Source organism: Melanotaenia boesemani, chromosome 2, assembly GCF_017639745.1.
Source record: "Melanotaenia boesemani isolate fMelBoe1 chromosome 2, fMelBoe1.pri, whole genome shotgun sequence".
NCBI classification, from domain to species: domain Eukaryota; kingdom Metazoa; phylum Chordata; class Actinopteri; order Atheriniformes; family Melanotaeniidae; genus Melanotaenia; species Melanotaenia boesemani.
In genome coordinates, this window is record NC_055683.1 from 10,625,477 (window position 1) to 10,638,443 (window position 12,967).

Sequence of the window (12,967 nt, forward strand, 5' to 3'; positions counted from 1 at the left end):
CACACACCATTCTTCCACCATCCATCCTCCCACACACTCCCCATCCCTGCACCATACATTCTCCCACACATACCCCATCCTCCCCCACATACATCATCCCTCCACCATTCATCCTCCCACACCCACACCACCCCCCCTTCCACACACCACACATCCACCTCCACACACCCCACCCTCCCACACACACACACCATCCCTCCACCACCCATCCCCCCACACACACACCACTCTCCCACCCACACACCACCCCCCCCCCCCCCCCCACACACATACACACACACACACACAAACACCATCCCCCCACCACCATCCTCCCGCCACCCCACGCCGCGGGGGGACAGCCCCAGCCAGGAGGCGAGGAGACACGAGCCAGGCCCCCACCCCCCCCACCCCGCCCCAGTCCCCCACTCCCCACCCCCAAAACAGCACCTTCCCCCCAGGGCCAGCAGCCAAACCCCCCGGGACAGCCCGCCCACGCCCCGGGCCAACGCGACAGGCCACCCGGCCCGCCCCGCCCCCGGGCCATCCATGGAGACAGGGGCGCTTGAAGACCCCATCGCCCCTCCCTCCCCCACTAGTGAGGGAATATATTATGTGCTGTTTGCAATTAAAAAAAAGAGGGTTAAAATTGGGGGGCAGTAACTGCATTGAGGAGGGGGTGGGGCCACCTGAGCAGTCCCACCCACCTGACCTCGCATGTTCCACCCCCCAAAACGTGTTTGTATGTTGCAAATGTTATTTGTGCTCAGTGACTAAGTGGAATTAAAAGCTGGGAGGCATGCTGCCGCTCGGCGAAGCAACGGGGCCACTATGATGACCCCCCTGCCCCGCCCAGCGCAACAAGCACACCCCCCACGGCCCTACCTGTGTATGTAGTGAAGAGTGGGGAGGGGAGGGGTCAGGAGATGTAGGTCCAGAGGGGGGTAAGCCTCCCCCCTGGAAGACGACCCGCCAGTGGCTTAGGGCGCCCCCGTCCCCCGCCGGCCCCAAAGGGCGCCACAGGCCCAGAGCAGGCACCCCAACCCAGGCACGCCACGAACCCCCCCAGGGGCCAGCCACCAGCCCAAGGGGCCACTTTCCTCTTTCTGAGTGGGAGGGGGGCGAGGCGAAGGAAGGGAACCCCAGGCCCCCGCCCCCAACACCCAGCCAGGGCGCCCCCCAGAGGACACGTCCTAACCCCCTGCAAACGCACACACTCCTTTTTTTTTTTTTTTTTTTTCTCCCCAGCCACTCACACACACTCTCACACACTTCTATATACCAACACCTCAATACGTGCACATACCTCCACACACACACGTCACGCACATACCTATAAACACACACACCGGTGCCCACATACACACACACTCTCATACCCCTCCATACACATACACCACTACACACACACTCACATACATACCTGCATATACACACAAGCACCTCCATACATACTCACGCCTCCACCCACTCCTTCACTCCTCCACACACACCTCGACCTCCACGTGCACACACTCATATATACATACCTTCACACACACCCACATCCCACATAGACCTCCACACACACACCCGCACACTACTCACACACACACATACACGCACACACCCAGACCTTCATACACACCCACACACACATACGGCATACACGTCCCTCTACACCCACCCACACACCAGCATACCCACAGACACACACACACACACACCCACACACAAACACACCCCCACCCAGGTTCCGGGGCTGCGACCAAGCACCAGGGCACGGACCAACCCCCGGCACGGCACATCCGGACGGGCCCAGCCCCCCCCAGCAGCGGCAGACCCCCCACCCCCAGGAGCGGGGGGAGACCCGACGCCCCAGAGCCCGGGGCCCCCACCCGGCCCACCCCGGGCCCGACCGGCCACCCGGCCAGGGGCCGACGGACACCGACCCAGGCACCCCGGCAGCCACCCCCCACCGCCACGAGGCAGCCCCACCCCGGGGCCCACCCAATGCCGCCCGCCCAGACCGGAACCCCCAGCCGACCCAGCAGCGGAGCAGCCTAGATCCCCACCCAGGAGACAACCGGAGACCTGAAGCCACCAGGGACCCCCCACCCACATCCGCCCCCATCCCAGCGAAGCCGCAATCCTCCACCTACATTAAGTGATGTAGCCAGTCACAGGGGACCAGAGGGAATGAAAGTCATCTGACTGGTTCCTGGAGGAGGCAGACATTGTCTCAATGCTGATGTGATCTAACAGGAGATTTCTAAACTGCTGGATAGACAAATTATTCTTATCTTTCCAGTTCACAAGAATAGTTTTCTTTGCGATGCATAAGACTGCGAGGACCAAGTTTATGGAGTGTATTCCTATGTTGGTGTCACCCAGGTCGCCCAGTAGGCAAAGTGTGGGGTTTGCAGGAAAACTAGCTTTAAACCATTTTGAGAGATCTTCACACACCTTAATCCAGAACCTTTGGACAGGTGTGCAGGACCACAGCGCATGGATGTAGCTATCAGAGGTGTTCTCAGAGCAGTGTGGGCAGATATCTGATGGTGAAAGGCCCATCCTGAACATCCTGTGTCCTGTATAATGAGTTCTATGGAGAATTTTGAATTGTATTAGTTGTATATTTGAATTCTGAGTCATTTTAAACGTGTTTAAACATATTTGTGACCATCTTTTCTGATCAAAGTTATTAGATAAATCATCTTCCCATTTTGAAGTTGGGAGAGATATCCTGTCTTCTAGCTTTGCAAGTAATCTATATATTTTTGATAATAATTTTGGAGTATTATGATTCAGGAATTCTGCTATTCTGACAGGAAGCTGCAAGTCTAACTGTACAGGGGTATACTTCTTACATATAATTGATTTTAGTTGGTGGTACTCTAAGAATTTATTGCTGTTGATTCCATACTGTGAGACAATTGTGTTGAAAGATACAAAGTTTCCATTTTCTATTATCTGTCCTAACTGTTGTATTCCTTTAGTCTTCCATTGAGTGAAGTTTATCATCTTTTTGTTCTGCAGGATGTCAGGGTTGTTCCAGATGGGTGTAAGTCTACATGGAAAGAGGGAAGATCTGGTTATCTTACAGAATTCCCACCAAGCCATTAAGGAAAAACGGATGTTAAGGCTTTTAAAGCACTTATATGGTTTAATGGTTGAGCTGATGAACGGCAGGTCAGAGATGACTAAGTCCTCACACAAAGCCTGCTCCACATCTAGCCACGGCTCATCCAGATAACTGGGTTTGAGCCACTTGGAGATGTACTGCAGCCTGTTAGCTATAAAGTAGTTATTAAAGTTTGGTAGGTCCAGTCCTCCTCTATCTTTAGTCTGCTGTAAGGTTTTAAGACTGATACGTGACGGCTTGTTTTTCCAAAGAAACTTGGATATGAAAGAGTCCAGAGATTTAAACCAACTGGTGGAGGGTTTAGTGGGTATCATTGAAAATAAATAATTAACTTTAGGTAGGATCATCATCTTAATGGTGGCAACTCTCCCCATTATTGAGATGGGTAAGCGCCTCCACCGTAATAGATCATCTTCTATTGTTTTTAGTAGCTGAACATAGTTTAATTTTGTTAAATCTGATAATCTGGGGGAAATATTTATACCTAAATATCTAATGTTTCCTGTCTGTATTTTGATATTAGGGATGTTTTGTAGGTCACAGTTGATGGACATGGCTGTAGTCTTAGACCAGTTAATAGAATAATCAGATATTGATGAGAACTTATTAATAACTGTGATTGTCTCAGAGAGTGATGTTTGTGAGTTCTGAAGGAAAAGTAATACATCATCTGCATAAAGACTTATTTTATGTTCTATGTTTTTGCCCTGGATTCCTTTAATTTCTATATTTTGTCTAATAGTAGCTGCTAACGGCTCTATGAAAATGGCAAAAAGTGAGGGGGAGAGTGGACAGCCCTGTCTGGTGCCTCTCTGTAAGCGGAAGCTTGGAGAAGTTTGATCGTTGGTTTTCACACATGCATTTGGGTTATTATATAATATTTTAATCCACTCTATGAAAGAAGGTCCAAACCCAAATTTGTCTAGTGTTGCAAATAGAAACTTCCAGTTTACCCTGTCGAAGGCTTTTTCTGCATCTAGAGAAATGATTGTGGATTCTAGATTATGTAAAGTAGAGTAATCAATGAGGTTAATTAGTCTACGTGTGTTAGTAGATGAATGTCGACCTTTTATAAAACCTGTCTGGTCCGGATGTATTATAAGAGGGGTTATTTTTTCTATCCTTCTGGCAAGAGCTTTACTAATTATTTTCAGGTCTACATTTATTAAAGATATGGGACGGTAACTGGATGGAAGTGTGGGGTCTTTGCCTGGTTTTAGCAATAGTGTTATATTAGCTAAGTTCATATTTTGCGGTATTTTTTGTTTTTCCTGTATTTCTAACAACATATTATAAAATGTAGGAGCTAGCGTTGTCCAGAATTCCTTGTAAAATTCTGCTGAGTAACCATCTGGACCCGGGGCTTTATTGTTGGGCATATGTTGGAGAGCTTCGTGGAGTTCATCTACAGTAATAGGTGCATCTAAATTTATTTTATTTTCATTTTTTAGTTTTGGTAGATTAATGTTGTTTAAAAATTGTTCAATATGTTCATCTGTTGGATTAATCTGTGATTCATATAATGTTTTATAGAAGCTTCTAAACGTGTCATTTATCTTGTCTGGGTCATGGCTGATGTTTCCGTCTTGATCTTTAACAGAGGAGATTGTTGTTTTCTCCTTGTTTGCTTTTAGTTGATTTGCTAAAAACTTTCCAGATTTGTTACTGTGTATGTGTTTTATATCTAATAAGAGATAAAAACACTGATACACTGAACTTACAACAACTTATTACTTATTGATAGACACACCATTTGATCTCACACTCTTACCTGAACCTGGTTCTGTTTTCCAAAACAAAACATTTTATGTCCATGATGAGCCTGTGTGTCTGTACACACAAACACACACAGAGACAAAACCAGTGTTATAATGTTAATGTGCATCCAGTCAGTTAGCTGGTCAGTAGCATCTTTGCTTTAATATGAACACATGTACATACATAACAGCCAGCTTCTCTCATTCCAGTTCAAACAGAGGACAGTGGTACTGACCATTGCTAACGTTTCTTAGCTAGAAAAATGTTGGCTAACTCCTACCTACCAACATAAAGAGTAACCTAAGCTTAAATGCAGCAAACATGAGGACTGCTGATGATAAGAATGTGTTGGTATTGAGTGGTAGAAGTTAAGAATTGTGCCACATCTCCTGGTTTAAGCCAGGTTCTTCCACCACTTCAGCAGACACTCAGGAAGGCAGCATCGCTCTGTGCAGAGAGCTCAGAGCCCGAGGTGGGGAAGGCAGGCGGGATCACACCATTTTAGAGAAAACAAGAATAATATTTTCGTTGTTAAAATATTATTTTTCAACCAAGCACAGTATGGTTTTTACACATTTCTAGTTTGTTAAAAAGAACTAGAAATGTTAGGGGTGCTGGGATTCAGTTTAGGGGTTGTTATGTAGATAGATGAGCAAACCAGTTGGTTTAGGTGCTTTATGGTAAACAAGATGGTGTTTGGGTCAGAATACAGGGAGGAGGCGGATGGAGTATATTTATCTTGAACTGTGGGTCCAGCTCCGTTTATTTACAGTAGTTCAGCTCAGCAGTGTCATACCAGTCCTGCAACAACAAGCAGACATCAGTCAGTAACTGGACTCAATATTACAGGCTGTGTTACACAAGCATGATACACACAATACCCTCAAGCAGACCTGCACTAAACAGTAACATATAAACCAGCAGGTCTGAGGATAAACATCCCCCTGCCTGAAGAACCCAAGCAGCTAACTGATCCCCACATAATGTCAGCATTACTATTAAGGAGCGTCTCGCTGGCTGGACTAATCTAGATGGAGCGTTGGCGCCACCTGGTGGCCAGCACGGGTATACGTCCACGGCAGCATGTGTCGCTCACGCTCTCCCGTCATGAACATGGCACCGTGTCTCCTTTCCTCCTAACGAAACCCTCACCTGCACCGTGGAAGAACACGGATATCTAGGCAGACTTATGGAAGTGTCTGCTGACTAACACCCATACATCCACCTAACAGAGACTCCGCCCTGTTACGGGTAAATGTCTGAGCTGAACTTCGCTCGTATCAGATAGAACTGAGCCAACAGGAAATCCTCACTTTCCTCATCGACTTAACACTCAGGATAATGAACCAGCTGACATAAACCTCTGTAGGACGTCTCACGTAGGCAGAGGAGAACTTCTACAGCAGAACTCGTCTGCTTCACTCGTGGCTAAAACCGGAACGAACCCCAACTCTACTACGTCACTTCCCTCCCACCGTCACAGAGTCCTACACACCCACAACCCAGTCTTTACTACAGGGGCTTCAGCCCCCACAATGGGCTAGAAACGCCTCTGGTGTACACACCATAGACTTTGCTGTAATGAAAGGAGCTTTAAAACTTAAATGCTTAAATTCCTTTACACAGAGATTCCTTCTGGTTCTGCATTCCCAGGACAGTTTTCCAAAAAATGGGAGGTGCTGACTTTGTACTACGATGTGACGATGATGTACGCAAACTACCTGCAAATGATCAGATTTCCACCAGCAAGTTCTCCTCTACTGGAAGTTATTGTTCTGCCATCATGTTACACCACACAATACACCCCTTTGGAACAACCGATGCATCCTATGGAATAGAAAATCAATGTTCTTAAGAACTCGGATGGAAAGGGAATCTGGTCTATCACCAACCTAATGGACGATACAGGTGAACTATTAAATGATCCAGATTCCTGTAATTAACTGAAATTTCACTGCACAATTCAAGAGTATAATAAAGTTAAAAGCAGTTCCCATTACTGTGAGAAGAATGATCCAACAAACCAGGGAGTGTTCTGATATTCCAGTAGAACTGAAGCCGCTCTGGATCAGCGGCGACACTTGAACAGTTTGACTTCAATAACAGATTCATTGGAAACGGCTTAACAGCCACTATTACCCTTTCCACTTAAAAAGAAAGGACATTCTTAAGGACGATGATACAGAAACATCAGGAAAAGAAGGAAAAGATATTTGTCTCATCCACTTCTACCTACAACTAAAGAAGTGTCTTTAAAATCCTAAATGGAAAATTCCCATCACACAACTTCCTACATGAGAAATTTAACTTGGAGAACAACTCATGTGGATTCTGTGAGACAGAAATGGAAACAACAGAGCTTATTTTTCTACTGCAAACAAGCATATGAATCTCGGACGTCTTTCAAAGTGGCTTCACTCAGAAAATATCCCAGCGCCCCTCTGAATATGTGCTGAGTCACTGCTGGAACATTAAAGGAGAAGAACTTGGAATTTCTTGGGAATAACTTGATCTGCTGGCCAAACATTTTATTCATAGATGTAAATCTTCCAGAACTAAACCCACTTTAATGGTTGGAAGAATGAAGTGAAAATCTTCTCAGAATGTCTTTGTAGAAAATGAAAAGAAGCCAAAGACTTCTTTCCTGGATGGACTTGTTCATGTTACTAGGCTGAGACCCACCTGCTGTTTGTTCTTAATCCCCTTTCTGTTCTCCTTTATGTTATTCCTCTGAGTTCAAGAGCCGCCTTAACACACAGAACACGGATAACATGGATATAGTGGCTTTTCCCACATGTTTGTAGACATGTTGTAAAGCAATAAAGCTTTATTAAAAGCAGCTTGTTTTCTGGTTCCAGACAGTAAAGCATGTTGGAAAGAAGGTGAGAACGATGTTCTGTGCAGAACAACTCATGAAATGAACATAGAAGGAAGAACATTGTTACTTAGTTTGAACCAAAGAAAAAAATGATGCACTTTTGTCCATCTTTATATTTTAGGAGGAAAATTCCACATCCATAAAAGTACATTTCACAATCCAACAGCAGCATTTAAGCTGTTTCTGATTGAAGCTGATTTTTACTTTAAGTCTCTAAAACTGATTTCTAATCAGAAATGCAGATCAATAAATAATATTCATTCACAGCTTTTCAGCCAATAAACTGTCACAAATACTATTATTATATATAGAATATTATGAAGTCTGTCACGCCAGTTTTTCTTTCATTTCTGTTTCTATTTGTTTATTTTCTATACTTTATTTTATTTTCTACTTTATTTTTCCTCTTCATTCCGTTTCTTTCTTCATGTGCATCTTGTACAAACTGGACTGGATTTACTTTCACTGTCTGTTTATTGTTTGTCAGGTTTGAATAAAGCATAAAAACAGTGAAGACACAAAGCCAATAATGTGAGACAGGTCCAGTTTCTCTGAACATCTGATGACGTTCAGCTTTAGTTTGACAGCAGTTCTCTCAGAGTTTCTGTCATACGTGTTGTTTTCTGCAGCCTGTCAGGATGTCTGATCACAGAGGAAGGCTGTGCTTCTCTGGCCTCAGCTCTGACCTCCAACCCCTCCCATCTGAGAGAGCTGGACCTGAGATACAACCATCCAGGAGACTCAGGAGTGAAGCTGCTGATGGCTGCACTGAAGGATCCACACAGACTCAGGTATGGAGAGGCTGCTGCAGCCACACAATGTCTGATAGAGGAGGAAGATCTGCAGACATTTTCTCTGTCCTTCACTCAGTCCTGCTTCATGCTGGATATGAGTGTTATATGAACCATCACACATGTAGGAGCCTTTTTCCTTTGCTCACAGCAGATATGTGAGTAGGAGAGTCTCCAAGGAGAACATCTGCAGGAACAACAGTGATAACTGTCTGTTGCTCAGAGTTTCTTCAGTCTGGAAACATCTCTGCAGGTTAAAGGGACATTCTGTCATAGAAACATCTTTTCTGTCCTCTGACCCTGGATCAGACACAGAGATGCTCCAGGAAATGTTAGCTTAGCTTAGCTTAGCACAGATATTTATAAAAGCGTGTGAACAGTCATGTTCTTGTAAAGTTCTCTTTAGAAATCAGTCCATGTGGAAATGTGCACGTGTTGATCAGACCTGTATTCCTACCTCTGTATAGATACATTTAAACACATGATGGATGAAAAGCTTCCCATGAATGATGATGCTCAGTGATTCTCCCACTTACTGGAGGCTCCTGATGCTGAATCACAGCAACAGACCCACAACATGAATTTAGATGAGACACATATAGAGCAGGAAGTATTCTGGTCCCTGAAGACTCGTTCCCTCTAGATTCTTTCATTCATGTCGTCTTCTGTTGGTGCCGCTGCTCCATGCAACGTCACACATGAGTGTCGTTGCAGTTTTTATCAGTTTCCTTCAATTAGCTGCACACAGCTGATCACAATGATGGAGACAGTCAGTGGAGCCCCTCCCCCTGATCTGATCTGAAAAGAGGAGTTAGACAGGAAAACACAAGTTCTTTACTTCTTCATGCTCCTGAAGTCTGGCTTAGTGTTTGATGATCTGGACTCATAATGAGGACATGAATGAAAATGACTGAGAGAGTCACTGGATTTCTGTCCAGACTTTGTCACTTTACACTCAATATTCACTCAGCAGTCACATGACTTAAATGTAGGTTGTTTTACCAGAAAATGCAGCGTCATGTTAAAGATTTCAGACCTGCTGGTGGACTGGATTCCTGTGGGACTGGATCAGGAGTCTTCCTGTATCAGTGCTGCTGATCAGTGGTGTAAATAGATGATAAGGACCTACTGGAGCCACTAGGAGGCGGAGTAGAGCCCTACTGTCCCGTAGGAATGGACTGATAACCACTGATAATGCTGCTTCAGTCATGTGATAACGGCTGGATCGGGTGCTGGAGGAGGTGATGGAGATGGCAGTGTGTGTGTGTTGTGATGAAGATGATGATGTTACATCAGGTTTCCTGGTTAACGTGAAAGGACTCAGTATGTTCACAGCTGATGTTGAGGAAAGATGAGACAGACTTTCCTGAATCCTGTCACATCCTGTATTTCAGCAGCTGCAGCTCCATGTCTGACCACCAGAGGCAGTCTAACCTCTCCTCTTCACTCAGGACTTTAGAGCTTTGATGATCCCATGCTGCTGATTCAGTAATTACTAATTCAATCATCCATCAGATGATCAATCAGCTTCAATAACAGTGTAGATGTTGGAGTCAGTAGAAACTGGTGATGTGGCTGCACTTCAAACTGGAAATGAATCAGCAGACTGGATCAGATGTGGAAGAAGTGTGGTGAGTTGATGCTGCTGATCCCTCTGATTTGTTTCTGCTTTAGAAAGAAATGTGTTTGTGTCCACACAGCAGCAGGATCTGCAGGAATAATGTGAGGGAACAAATCCTCAGTGTGATGATGATGCAGCTGTTAGTGGTCAGTAGGAAACAAGCCGTCACAGCTCCAAACACACACATCATGGCCTCAAACAGAGTCTCTGACAGTCATTTAGCTTCATGTGAAGGAAAAGAACCACTTTAACATTTCCCAGCTGAGTCACAACAAAGAATCTGAGCCAATCTGCTCTGCAGAGGAGATTATTGTCAGAAGATGATCAATAAGACTTCAGGGCAGAGAGAAGATGCAGCTCTTGGTTAGATCAGGAGTTTCTGCAGAGTTCTTCATCTGTGAAGAGATGAAAAGGAGAAGATGGTTGAAAGAAGAAACTGGGACTTCCACAAAGCAGTTTTCTTGGTGTGGGTGTGGACCAATCAGCTTCCTGATTCTGCTCCTTCTAGTCTGGAGATGCTCCAATCAGGTGGACGTGTCCAGATGTTGGACGGTTCCTTTCTCAGTGTAGAACAAAGTGTGTATGAGAGCCATGTAATGTCCATGTTAGCATGCTCTGACCTCCTCCTCCTTTCAGGGTGGAGCCTGCTGGAGAACCATGGTTGAGACCAGGAGGTGTGAGGAAGTGTAAGTGGGTTTTTCATTGGATTTATCACATTCAACCATCTTCACACTGTCCCATCACTCATTCATCAGTCAGCATCAAAGTGTCAATAGATCAATAACTGCAGCTGGATTGTGTTTGTTCTCTCCATCAGATTCCTGTCCACTCACCATCCACATGGACACAGTGAGCAGAAACCTCAAACTGTCTGACAACAACAAGAAGGCGACATTTGTGGAGGAGCTTCAGTCATATCCTGATCATCCAGACAGATTTAACTGGTGGCCTCAGCTGCTGTGTGAAAATGTTCTGACTGGTCGCTGCTACTGGGAGGTCGAGTGGAGAGGAGACGTTTTTATATCAGTGAGTTACAGAGAAATCAGAAGGAGAGGAGACAGAGACTGTTGGTTTGGATTTAATGAGCAGTCCTGGAGTCTGAGATGCTCTGATGATGAAGGTTACTCTGTCTGGCACAATAACAGAGAAACATGCATCTCCTCCTCCTCCTCCTCTGTCTCTAACAGAGTAGCAGTGTATGTGGACTGTCCTGCTGGCTCTCTGTCCTTCTACAGAGTCTCCTCTGACTCACTGATCCACCTCCACACCTTCATCACCACATTCACTCATCCTCTCTATGCTGGATTTGGGTTCTGGTATGGGTCCTGGGTGTGTGTGTGTTGAGTGTAAAGAGTGTGATGGTAGCAGAGAAACTCTGACTGGTGAACAGATAGTTCAGTCTGTACATGTCTGTCTCTTTCACTCAGAAACATCTTTTCAGATTCATGGATTCAATCAGTTTGTGTGTGAAACTCTTCTAAATGATTCCTTGGAAACTTCTTCCTCTTCCAGTCCTTTAAAGATGGAAGCTGTGCTTCTTCCAGGATCCACATGTTGTTTCCAGTCAAAGCTTCACACTGAATATCAGGATGTTGTGTTCACTTCATGTCAGCTGCAGTTAGTTCCACTTCATGATGCTGGAAATGAAAATCCTCCCAGTGTTTCACTCTTAGTTTGTTTGCTTCATTCTGTCTTTATTTGGACTTTCTGACATTTTCACATGTTGAATTAAAGATTCATTTTCACGTCACAAATTTCATGTTTTACTTCATTTTTCACCACAAATGTTTGACTTTCTACTTGAAATGTAGAATTTAAAGAATTTTCATTCAAACTTTCACATATAAATTTTATCTTTATTTTCATTCAGATTATTTTAGACTTTTTGTGAAAATATTTGATGTTTAATGAAAAATAAATGTTATAATTTCTCTCACTTTTCTTTCAGTGTATGTGGTTTTGATATTATATTTGATATTATCTTAAATTTCATTTTATATTTTGTTTTAATCCAGTAACTCATTGGAATTTTTATAATTTTTAAATATTTTCCATCATGTTTAATTCTTTGTTTTGTTTAATAAACATTTAACTTTTATTCTGAGGTTGTTTTCATGAGAAGAAACGTCTTGTTGTACCTCGATGTTCTACCGAATGCTTCAGAAGGTCTTTGGTTCCTGCAGCTGTCAGATTTTTAATGAACCTGCAGCTTTTTGTTTGTTTTGTTGTTTGTGTTGAACCATGTTTTTAGTATATTTACATATTTAAGGTTTTATCATGTTTTTTCTCTTTGTGAATGTTTGAGATGTTTAGTGGCAAATAAATAAATTTCCTTTAAAAAAGCTGATCTTAAATAAAATTTTATTTCTGTTGTGACTCGTCTTGAGTCTATTTCTTCATGATGATGATGATGATGATGCTCCAGTGAACCAGTAGATGAGAGAGATTTTGTACTTTTCCCCCGAGACATGAAGAAGAAAATAAAACTACCAGCAGCATAATTTCAGGATGAATGTTATTGTGTGAGTTACATCAGCGGCTAATTTCCAATGAACAGGAGATGAATGAAAGTGGCCTCCAGTCAGGGCGACTATATTTCTAATCACATCATCAGGGTTTGCTGCCTGTTGACAGGCTGATCTGATCTGCAGTGATTTAATAACTCAGCTGTTCAGGAAAAAGGGAGATGATATTAATAAGAACCTCAACCACTAAAACATGTTCATTCATGGTGAAACAAAACTTCCATGTTTAAAATAGGGGAGACCAGGGATGGTTGTAACACTTTTTGCTACAACACCTGTAACTCATTGAAT